The following is a 12,275-nucleotide window of genomic DNA, read 5'->3' as shown; positions in this document are numbered from 1 at the left end:
CGCGAGAGCGGTGAAACATTAAACACGACTTCACGAGGATGCGACCATTTTTATGGTTACTTCTCAGACATAAGGATTCGGTAACGCCACCTGCGTCTCTTCCACCGTGGCATAATAACGTGTAGAACCGCGTCGCAGTGAATTACTTGAACACTCTTCAGCCAGCCGTTCTTTTCTCTTCATAGAAAAAGAGGACGCGTCGAAGAATCACCTGTGACACGCGAGCCGAGAGAAAGGAAGGTAACCGCATACTTTCGAGGAGAATAGTCACATCCTAAGAAATTCTGGTAGTTGGTCAGGACCATTATCAGCACGAGACGTTTCTCATTCAATGCTCAAGATGGTTCTTCCTCGAAGGATCTGATTTCCTTAAGAAAATTTACTAGTCAGGTCCTCTGAGTAGCCTCTCTTAAGTAATCGAAGTGACGTATACTAAGAGATTTTCGACGCTCTCCTTCTAATCAAACCTGTGTGGTTCGAAGTACGCAAACGTTTCGAAGGGAGACCGCCTGACCTCTGAATTTCCATAGTCCACAAACTAATTCCAGGCCCTCGAAGAAACGCTTATCCAACTTCACTTGAGCGTAGTCGTCCGAGTACTCGAGCCCTGAAGTGAATTACATCGTCGCCCTCCGCCCATTCCGACCGTCCATCGGTCAGGTGACACGAGTACGTCGACCACGCGTGTCGAACATGTCCCCATGGTACCCTATGTTTAAACGAGGGATCGAGCTTCAGCTGGTCGCGGCCCTTTTTGCGCGTCAGCGAAGTTGACGCACCCTTTCGGGGCCTGTGTCGATGGGAGGACGCTAATTTAGAGGCGTGTCGGCATTTAGAATGCATCGAGCTCGGTCGACGTCATCATTAAAGGGAAGGGGCTCAGCGTTCGTTCGTGTCGCTGGTATACCGGTGTCTCGCGTCTTCGAGTGACACCCCGCGAGATACGGCGCTTATGTTAATGCGGAGGGAAGCGTGGCACCGCGAGGAACCCGCGCGGAGTGACACACAATGCGATACCCGCGACTGGTCGAGGGCCATTAATAACGAACGAGACGAACTCAATGAATCACTGGCTCGGCGTTCCATTATAATGCAAATATTCGGCGCTGTTTAATGACGGTGTAACGCTATCTTTGGAGAGCGTCGCTTCCAATGGAATGTTAAGCGCACACGCCTTAAGCTGGTTGTCTCCGTGGCTGCTGGAGACTACCAAAAAGGATGGACTTTTAAGAGTAACCCTAAGGAAATTTTTCTATTTAGATTGTGAGTATTTAGTATTCTTAAATATGCTTGTAGCAAGTGGAAAATATGAGGCATTGATTTCTGAAAGAATTAAAAAAAAAAATGTCTGGGTATAATTTAGAGCTAACTGTACTATCAGTTTCACTATTTAAATCACGATTAATTCCGCTCCAAATGGCTCCGATATTCGAAAACGCCCACTAACAGCATGACCGTCACGGAATCAAAATTGACTCTGAATAATGAACGCCCCGATTTTCAAGCGGATTAATTCGAAAACGGGTGCAACAACGATGCACTCGCGATTGTAGGCTCGACCTTTTCACCCGTATTTCGAATGCGCTGCCAAATACATAAGGGTCCTTTTAACTCGTGAGTCCCGTTCCTATTATATCAAATGGTCTGTCATTAAAAATTTGACTAACAATTTCGTCGTTAAAAGTCGCGCGAAACAGTGGCAAGTGGTCGAGTGGAAAGAGCGCTTGCATTCTTCGCCGACCGTTCTAAATACAGCCTCTTCACAATTCGGTGACGTCCAAATTACATTCGAAAGCTGAAGCTCTCGGGGGCAGGCTTAAGCGGAATAATACATACAAAATTTCCGAGAATGACGTGACAGTATTCTAACTAAATTATGCCCCAAAATCTCAGTGGTGGAGCTGTCGCGTTGCTGTCCTTATTATTTTCGTTAGTTTTTCGAAAATAAGAATGCAACGCAAAGTAGATTATCGAAAATCGCGCGAATACGCTGGAGATGCCAGTTACCATTTACTGCTCAGCATCGTTCAACTGTATAACCATTTTACTTTTGCATCGATGCACCTCCAGACTGACGATGCACTTACCGTGCTTACATCCTTGTTTCGAACTTTAGCCCCGTGTTTCGTAGATAGATCAGGATCAGCATAAAATACGACGGAATGTCTCGTATCGCGGATATCTCGGTGGGATCCTGCTCGTCTAGACGTTTACTTTGCCTAGGTTGCTACAAGATAAACCGAACTTTTCGCGAGATGAGATAAGTTGAGTGAAGAATTAATATAGCCGCCTTTCCGCTGTGGATCGCTTCGAGCGAGAATGGCTCGAATAGCAGGGAATGTAAATTATACGAATTTTGGCGATTTCACCGTGGGGTCAGTAATTCGTTAGTTAGAAATAGTTTAAAGTTCGAATTTGAAAGTGTTGCTTTCGTGGTTCCTCCGGAACGTAGCGCCACAAGTGGCGGCGGGTGAAAGTGCGAAAAGGCTACTAATAGCGAGGGCTATGGATGTGGATATTGTGTGTTTCTGTTTGTTTGACATTTATTGTGAATTTAAATACTAATTATCGTCAATTTGTGTGTTGTGTGTAGTGTTAGTGCGTGAGCAAGAATTAGAAGAAGCAAATTATCTGGAATTAAGGATGAATTACACCAGGAGGACTTGGTATTGACAATTGTCGATAAACTCCTGGGTTAAACATGATCGAGAACATCAAACTTGGTAAGTGATGTATAGAAATGTATATTTTTTGCTCTTAATAATATAAAATGATCTAATAACCGTGATATAATTAGAAAGGAGATGATTTCTCGCGGAGAAGTTACTTGGGGAAGTTTATACACATTTTAGGTTAATTTCGGAGAACCATATGTCTGCAAATTCAGTTTCATATTTATTTTATATTCGTAACTCACTGTTTTATGAAGAACCGTCTCTCTAACGTAATACAATTACTGAATTACCCTATATATTAAATACTTTATTATATCAGAAGCAATTACAGTAAATTTCTGTGCTACAAGCACTCCTAGAATGCGATTTCGTGAAACGTTCCGAAAAAATTGTGGTAATGCAGGTCGGTAAAAAATGGCTGCATTAAAAAAATTTAAGAGAACGTAGAATCAGAAAAATTTGCGATAAATAAACCTCAACCGAATGCAGAAATTAAAACGGCATTATTAAATTATAATTGCATAGATATCGCAACGAAATTAAAGGAATTATTTTCATACTAATTATTAGATAGTTCACCAAGATGTTATTGAATCTATATAAATAATTTCTAACAAATGTGCATAAAGGAACAATCACCCAATTTGTCCCCTAACGTATACACGCGTTAATGCTCGCCCATTAGCGCTAACAAGATTCAGTCCCTTCAGTCTGACCCATATATGCTTGCCAGTAACAAGTCATTAATCGAATCGCGTCAGGTTTGCGCGAAAATCCTTGCTCAGCATCGAGGAGTCCTTTATAATTTGCCTGACAAGCCCCGATGCCATTGAAGTTGTTAGCTACAATAGCTTCGTGTCTATCTAACTCAAACTAGCCGAATGTCAGGACGTTGAGGAACTCATGAATTTGCATGGGCCAAGCCAAATATAATCTTAGTGCACACAGATGGTCTTCCTTTCTCCCTCCCTCTCTCACTGTAGTCCTGGCTCTCTCGGTTTCGGGTTATAGGTGCTTGCCAGCCCGAGGACCCGGCTCATTCTCGCCGTTCATGCGACGTCCTGGATAGGAAGTGCAGATTGCCCTGTTTAATTACTGGTGAGGGATGGACGAAGGACTTCCAGGGCAATCAGCTTATTTGTATTTGCTTACAGATTTACGTCGGTTCGACCGGGAACTGACTTCAAAGTTTCTCAGGAACTTCTGTCCCTTGAAGCACTCCAGCTCCCTGGAGTGCTGAATGAATTTCTGTTCGTTTTCCTACTCCTTCTTGCTTCTTTTATGGAGATATAGTTGTAGTAAAAAATTTGGGGTACAGAATTATGTCTGGCAGTGATGAGGATATTCTACTGAATCGGTTCTATGAGCACTTGGAAGTCGAGATGTACCTGCGACTATTTACTGTGAGATATGCTTAATGATCATGATCGTAAGGGTTAACGTAGGTTGATTTCTTCGCCCATTTTAATTGTAGGATATTTCTCCAATTAATTACACCGTTAAAACCTTTTACGAGCGCTAATATTATGGAGGAACTAATCATTCAGGGGGTTAACTCTAACGTTTCATATGTAAGTAAGCACTTAGTTGGACTGTTCATCAAAGTTTCAACGAAGGCTTTGTAATAACTGTGCTCCCCTAGCGGTAAATTATGCACGATTATCTAGATTGTATATACATGTTTAGCAAAGTGTACGTGCACCAGTTTCACCAGTTAGACATACTATGATGTTCCCGTTACACTTGAACGAAGTTTGCGCTGCTGGTGGATGCAAGTTTCTTGCCAGACTATTGCTGTACTCTTTAAACGATGTCGTACACCCGTCAGTTTCGCAATAAATTTGCATAATAAATGCATCGCCTACGTGTGGACCTAGACAACTAAAATACAAAACGTAGAAAATAGTAGAGTCAATTCTGATATCTTGTTTAAACACTGTGTTACTCCCCTGCTACCTAAAATCCCAACGATCGTCTTAACTACTTCGCGGAAAAAATGGAAACCGTTTCCCAGGAAAACTTCGAAATACACAAAGCTCGCCGACGAGAAGGAATAGCCAATTTCAAGGCTTGTTCTCGAAACTCAAACAGCTGTTTCTGCCCCTTTACGACTTCCACCTATTTCTTCGGTAAAACAGACGGTGTCTCGATCTATTTATTTGCTGCCGCGGAGCGTGTTCGAATCGATTTGCGTTTAATGTTTCACCGTGGCGTGCACGCGAGTCCCGAGAAAGCGTCGCGGAAAAGCTATTTCCACGAGCATGGCGCATCCGCAAAGCAAACAGTTGGCAACTCGTATCAGAAGTCCTTTTTTTCGTCGAAGAGAAGGGTCACGCGAAAGAATCGAGCGGGATTAATCGGCGGAATTAATTATCAGCCTGTTGCTGTCGCGAGAGAAATCGAAGAGCAGGCTTTTAGCGCTGTGGCCACTCGCGAAATTGGTAGCACCGATCTTTCGTTTCGCACGCAACCTACGTGACTCGGGTACGTAAATATAAATCGGTCCAGGTAGCAGACGGCTGAAATCTCTCTGCTCTCTCGCGTTCCGGGCACGCGATGGCCTTCGTCTTCATTAGCGCCCCTCCACAGTGTGCACATACCTTTTAATAAGTCCGTGATACGGGCAACGAGCGCGTTTCAATCCCATTCAAACGACATTTGTTCCCCACATTTCCGCGTTCTTCCTTGCTCGACTTGAAAACATCAGAATTACCCCTTTGCAGCCCGACAACGGCCACGTAATCACAAACGGTTCTAATTACTTCATTTTCGGAGAAATAGAGGGAAGTATTTGCGGAGAAAATGGGAACCTCGGAAGCGTTTTAGCCTGCTGAAACGAGTATGCAAAGATTCCTTTATTGAAGTATGCTATCGCGAAGCCAATGCATTATAATGCTAGAATATTTCTACTTGATGTTAAATTGAAATTTAGATACCCCAACACAGCATTGTAATTTTCTCAATTCCGGAATTTCCAGTAAATTTCATTCATCGAACATCCACATATCTACCTTGTGATCCCCGTCAGCTAATTAACCGTATATCCAGGATTCTATAACATCCTCTACAGCACGTTGAAGGAAGCGAAGCATCGTTTGCGAACCAGAGCTCGGTAAAATAATACAAAATCGGTTCAGGAACAGAAGCTTTGTCCCATCCTCTCGGATGCTCTCCTTTTACGTTTCGGGCACGCGATAGCCTTCGTCTTAATTGGTGCGTTTCGCCATATCCGAGCGGTGGGCTGCTCGGCCATCTCCGCAGAAAATCGTATTCGGTTCACGTCCCATCCCCGATACCCTAATGAAGCAAATTTGCATCCATACGCGAGGCGAGTGAACAAGCGCTGAGAGACCGAGAGAGGGAGATACAATAAAACTGATTTCACGTCTCCTGCCGGCTACACCGTAAGATGGATGCGTCTGCACGGCAGGTCGCTGTTTGCGGGGCTCTGCAGTTGCATGATAATGATTCAAGCGCAGTCAGCCTGCCACTGCAGTGGGACGCACGACGTATCGGGTCCTCTGGCTCGCTCCGTTGAATTCCTAGAGGATGGGACCCACGAACCGGAATCCTGGAATCGTCGAATCGATCGGAATGCGCGCGATTTTTGGCGATTTCCCTTGACTGGATGTCTGACGTTGCACGCATCGCTTCCACTGAAACGTCAGAGGACATCTTTGGACTGTCGTCGAACTGGGAAATGGGAAGAATTCAGTCGCAAGATGGATCTGGTTCGAACGCTAGTCTGACGGAGGGTAATGGGGCAAAATAGTGGCTGAGGTAGCGGGATTTCACGAATCTTAATTAATCGTATAGGTCTAGTATTCTTTCTTCTCAAATTAGGATACACTTTCTCCTATTTTTGACTCTTTACTGTTATAGTTCATTAGATGTTCCATAGATTCGTCTCTTTTGTATCTGTTTACCCATCCATCCGCGAATATTACTGTTGCTGCATATACCTATGATAGACAGTTTGGTGAAACAGAGGTGGTACTCAAAGTTCCGCTAAACGAGGCTTAAATTCGCCAGTTTCCAGAAGGGAAACGTCTCTCGGTTCTCGCGTGTTCAACCCCCCAACGCGATGCAGAGTTAACTCTGTTATCCATAAACTTCCGGCAGGGATCAGGAAAACTTTCCGATGTGTAAAGCCGTAGGTCCGCGGGCACAAAGGTAACGGTGGCAATAGTGGTTGTTGAAAACAGGAGATTCACGGTCAGAGAGAGCGGCAGAATAGAACATCAATACAGACGCTCGTTACACCCTGATATGCCAGTGCCAACAAAGCAGTTCTGCCCACTGCTGGCTGAATGCGCCGGCATAACTAACATAAGCAGAGACTCAGCCAGTCCAATCGGAACGGACCTCAACAAAGACACCACCTCCGTTCTATTGTGCTAACTGTGCTCTATATGCACGGATACCGACGCCCGTCTTTTCACCTATCGTCAATCGAATCGTAGTTTCGACTACTTCGACTGGGAATGCGCGATTGGCTGGTCAGGTTGCGTATTACGTCTGTTGTGTAACGCATCAGCGAAATTCGCTTTGGCAGTGGCATAGCTTTGCCTAAATTCGTGCTGGGATTCCGGAATTTGACTGAAGAATTTTCAGAATTTCAGATATTCAAATACTCAAGTTCTCACTATTTCACAGGTTGTATCTTTTTATAGCTTCTAAAGTTATGTGCTCCCAAGACTACAGTAGGCTTTGTAGGTACTTATCCGATTTTTGTGCTCGTGATCAAAAGAAAGAATCGCAGCTCCGAATCTCTAATTTCTGAAGAAGATTTGAATCCAAGACTTCGTAAGAGGAAATCCGAAGCCAGATTAAGAAGTTCATATTTAATGACTGGAGTATGCAACGTGAGAGCAAACGGCGAAATAACCATCGCGAACAATCTTCATCATCCCCTGGCAGATCTAACCAAATTCCAGGGTTGAAATTTCCCTTTTCGGGCCTCCTTTGGTCCGCGTTCATTTCCTCGAGGTTCACCGAGCCGTGCATCCTGAACGAATTGCGAGCAAGATCCACACGGGTCGTCTCGATCCTCATGGCCGAGGAAATGAACGTTATCCGACGCAGTTTAGCTTTGGGGATAGGAGCGAGCCGTCGAACGATAATAGAATGGAGGAATCGACGATGAGAAAGAACGTTCTGAGGGCTGTAATTACGGAGCTGCGCTGGTCAGCTTCTCGTTCGTAACACCGTAGAGAAGAATTTACGGAGATGGATCGCGGCGCGGAGGAAAACAATTAATCGCGTATGCAAACGCTTTTTCATTCCGTCTCGAGCGACGTGGAAGGGGACGCCGCGTAAGTCATTTTCACCGAGCATCAAATATTGAGTGGCTTTTAGTGGCCACGGATACATGCGTGTCACGTGTCCCCGACAAAAAGAGAGCCACGCAGAAGAGGCTGATCCTTTCCTGATGCAGAAAAATTTATGCGTCGCTACGGAATGCATAAACGATGAACCGGCCGCGTCACGTCGTACGTTCGCTCGTCCGAACGCATTTGTCTCGAATAACCGCGATCATTTTATCTCCCTACCGACAGAAAAAACGAGGAACCGGGATTTTTTAACGAGCTTCTTTTAATTAGAGATGTTATCAGTCGTTATCGATTTGTTATCCCCAAGAAACGGAGGATAATTGCTGCACCGTTAAAGGGTTCCCATCGTATCGGCTTTATTACTTGCATCGCGTAATAACTGTACAAAGGAACCGTGCCAGCCATTAGACAAATTAAACGACTTGATAAGTGTACAATCGGAGTTTCATGGACAGAAGAATGTCTAGACTTACACAACAGCTCCGCCGGTACTTAAATCAGAATACACTTGCTTCATAAGAATGCAGTCAAGTTCGAAGCACTCGCTGTCCCGTTCGCGGAGCAAAGCAAGAGCGAAGATAAACGCCGTTCAATTCGTGCAAGAATCACGTCCCCTCGAGGAATCTTGATAACAGGAATCGTCTCCACGGTGGCGAACTTTGATTCCTTGCAACAAGGAAAACGGCGTTGCAACGAGGGAAGGGAACGATAGGGGAGCGAGGGGCCAAGTGGTAAACTGCATTAATCCGCGAGAAGGAAACATATTACAGGGCGACGCGTTTCTCTCTCTCTGTTTTCCCGCCGTTGACGCGGCGGGACCTGGGCTTCCAACAGCAGAGAAGGACGGGGTAATTAAAATAAGAGCCCCCGAGTTCGCGTTGAATGCTATCTTAGCGTCGCGGTTAACCTCCCGGGATCCAAAGGTATTCCGACCCACCTACACTCTCGCAATTGACAGGTACACCTCGCCTCGCCTTGGATACGTACTTAACCGGGGAATTCCTTCTGTGCTGCGCTGACACCGCACCGGGCCAACTTGTGGCAGACTTTAGGAGTTTAGATCAGCGTGGGAGGGGCGGCGGGGGCGGAGGTCGGGCTCTCCGCATCTCATGTTAGTGTGATTACTCGGGGGCTCAAATGTGCGGCTTGTTGCTTGTATCCAGATAACAACCAGCATGCTAGAAGCATCGCCAGGCGATGATAATAACTGCGTTCCTCTGCCGTGAACCTCGATCCAATTAAGGATCCACGATTATGTACCAGTGTTGCGCGACGGTTTGCTGCAACTTTTGGTTCCACGCGCACCCAATTGCGAATCGATTAATCCTCATAACCGATCCAACTACTCGAGGGATGCTAATTGATCGTAGGGAGTAGGATCCTGCGATTTTATCGTGGGATTTGGTTGATCGTAGTGGCAGTGGTCGGTGAGACATTTTAGTGGGATTGAGACAGAATTAAGGATTTTCTTAATTTTCTTTGGAATTTTGGTATAGGAGTACTACGTTCTGAAATTGATAGGGTTAGTTTTCCATAGAGGCGTGGCTTAAGCGCGGACCTTTGCTGAGTCCAGACAGAGGTATACCTCAGTTTTCAACTTATCATCCAAAGTAAGCCTCCACTGTTTTCTTTGAAACATTCTTTCTCATTTCCTGCGTACTTGCGTTAAAAGCTTTCCTCAATTTTCATCGAAGTTCTTTTCTACCCCTTTAGAAGTCAGACGTTTCAGCTCGCTTCGACGTGGAACAAGTGATCGCCTCGGACAGGATTAACGGAGTCCATTCGCGATAAGAAATATTATTTCCTTATCTTTCAATTACGCTCGTTTCCTAGCTTAAACGCCACGGCCATGTCTCACGTTTACTTCCCTCTACTATATTTACATATCGATCCACGCTAACTGCGAGTTATCTCGAGTCCTTTCCCCCGCTTTCCACTGCCTCGATATTTATCGGGAAACTTTCTTGATGTGCCAGAAACTAACTTGGAAAAATCTTAATTCATTCGATACCCTCGCGAATGGAAACTGCCCGTATCGCTCCATGGAAGAGCTTGTCCAGAATTTGGAATAACACTCTGGAACAGAGAGATCCAGAGTTACGAAAGTTTCTCGCTGCACAGTTGCCGCTGCCATCTGCACTAATCGCGAATCTGAACGTCCCTGTCTAATTCAATGTAACAAAGTTCCGGTCCTGGACTCCTGCTAAGCCCTCCAACTGAAATAATCATTACGTAAACAACGCTTGGGGATTGGATTCCGCATGGGAGGGGCCAAGAAGGAAATAACGCGAAAGGATCAGGACACTGAACTCAGTTGATAAAAATAAAATTGAGATTAGCCGAATATTGCACGAGCTAGTTTTCACTGCAACTTTTATATTAAATCATTTTTTTAATTCCAACACAGATGGGTTATAAATTAACCCTCACACAATTTCCTAAAAGTCAAAATGAAAATCTGTGATTGTCGTTATTAATTGAGCAGACGTTGATTGCGCCAACAAAATAGGACAATTTTCCTCCCCAGTACTCGAGGCACTCAGAACATTACTCAACATTATTCCCGAAAATCATACGCAATTTGTATGCAGACTCTTTCCCCGAATGAAGATCTATTCACAGCTAATCAGCCAGCCATTTCTCTGAGGTCAGTTGATGGGGAGCCTGGTATAACAGAGTGACCGAAGATTGAGCATGCACCGTGGAATCCTCTGCAACGCGCAAATACATCTTGTCCAGGCCAAAGTGCGCATTTCCATATAGGCAGCCGAGTGTGTACGTGGCGAAGCGTGCGCCCACGCCGAACGAATTCAACCCTCAGCCAGGAATTCATTCGAGCTGACCAACAGCACCTTCTGCTGGTGCATATTCGCTGTTGCCTCGGATGAGATATGAATGGACATTACGCAGCGGGTGCATTTCAAATCAAGCGATAAATTCACTCATGCCGCCGTCGTCGAGGACCTCGAATCCGAGCTGTTGGTTTCAAAGACTCGGTTGAAGCTAGAGATCCAGCTAATTAGGTGAAAAAAAGTGAAGGTGGCCAGAGAGAACGAGGTCTCTTTGAATAAAGCCTCGAGAGAAGCGGACACATTTGTCTACGAGTAATTGAATAAAAGTGAAATATTTCCATCCATTAAGTGAAGCGAATCAGTTGATTCATCATTTAACTGTGACTCTGGATTTGGCACGAGGAATTAATATTTGAGGGAAGTTTGAAATTGAAATCTAATAAAGATGAGCATGAAGTCACATATAACATTTACCGAGAATATGGGAAAAATTGTATGGGGTTGAATAATTTAATTCTTGTTCCATTTCTGGGATTAATCTTCGATCGTGTTTATTTCTATCCTACAGCAGTAGAACTTCGATTGATTAATAGAGTTAGACCAATCTGCAAAGTGAAACATGTGTTACCATTTTTCAAAAAAGTTCAACAAGTTCGCCTTTCGATATGAAGATATTCTAGTAACCTTAACGAACCAAATAGAATTAACTTTCTGGTTAAGCTCAGAAAATAGCTAAACTCTCCTCTCCTCTACTCTGTCTCTCTTTCCGTGTCTCAGTACAACTCAGCCCTTTTGTACTCGATATATTATCCCCTGGAAACCGGGGTGGTGGTGGAAAGGTAATCAGGCACTTTGTTCGATTCGATCTCGATGACACCGCGGGCAAAGGCAGTCGTGGGCCAAAGGGAAACGTTCGCTCGACTCGCTTCCATGTCGAAGTTTATAATTACAGCGAACGATGCCGAGCCCTGAATGCGTAATTAAGGTACGCGGTTTGAAGCAGCCTGGAAGAGTTTGTAACGCGGACGGCCGACGTGCTCGTAACAGTTATCAAAGGGGACAAGCGAAAAACAGGGTAGGCAACAACGAGAACGACAAGAACGTTTAAATACGAGGATCGTTTAAATGGAGATCACTGGAACGACCAGACGTTCGAGCTTGACCCGGCCCATGAATACAAAGAAGAACCTTCGACGGGCAAATACATTCGCACGAGGACCATTAAATGGCTTTATAACGACGACTCGTGTGCTTGGTCATGTCCAATCTCCATTACCGTCGTCGTCGGGCACGTAACCAGTCACCCTGTTTCTTAATTCTTCTTGCGTTTTTTTCAATAATTTCGAGCTTAACCGGACCAGTTGCCCACGAAACGTGTAACTGGTCCAGCGAGGAGGGTGTATCGTGTAGGTCGCGCGACCTGCATGCAAATTGCACCGACGATCGCAACGTCTTGACGTAAAGCGCAGGTCAAA

The sequence above is a fragment of the Calliopsis andreniformis genome, chromosome 1 (assembly GCF_051401765.1).
Source record: "Calliopsis andreniformis isolate RMS-2024a chromosome 1, iyCalAndr_principal, whole genome shotgun sequence".
Taxonomy (NCBI): Eukaryota; Metazoa; Arthropoda; class Insecta; order Hymenoptera; family Andrenidae; genus Calliopsis; species Calliopsis andreniformis.
This window is presented reverse-complemented; position numbering follows the sequence as displayed.